Here is a 596-nt window from a genome sequence, read left to right on the forward strand (position 1 = left end):
CATAGTGAATCGGACTTTTAATGAGAAATAATGAATAGTTCATGTAAACGGAAATGAGATAAGTGCAACTATACTCATTTTTTGTGCTAAAGCTCATCTTATTTGCTTAATTTTCTTCATTATTCATTTATAGTCTACATCCATTGTCTTATCCAAATAGACTTTTATCAGTAAATGAACTTTTATCGCTTTTTTATGATATATTGAGTGTCAAATATATACAGCTACTGCAATTTGATGTTGGATTAAAAGTATAACATGACGAATTATTTGAGACGAAATTAATTGTCCTGGAATTAGATTTCCCCGCTCACCAATGCCATTTTACCACTTTTCATATACTAATTGAAACTAATGGCCTAAATTGAAAAAAGAAAAAAAAATGGTTGATTCCTCATAATATAGTATTGAAAAAGTATGTCTTTCAATTATATGCTTATATCTTATTTGAAACTATCGAAGTGATTTAAAGAATAATTAAGACACTTTGTTCTCTTTCAAGGAAATATTTTGTAAATGGCGAAATATTTATGCGTTTTGATTTTTTTCTGTAAACATCGTTTACTAATTTGATTATCAATAACTCAATCATTATC

Source organism: Penaeus monodon, chromosome 30 (genome assembly GCF_015228065.2).
Source record: "Penaeus monodon isolate SGIC_2016 chromosome 30, NSTDA_Pmon_1, whole genome shotgun sequence".
Classification (NCBI taxonomy): Eukaryota; Metazoa; Arthropoda; class Malacostraca; order Decapoda; family Penaeidae; genus Penaeus; species Penaeus monodon.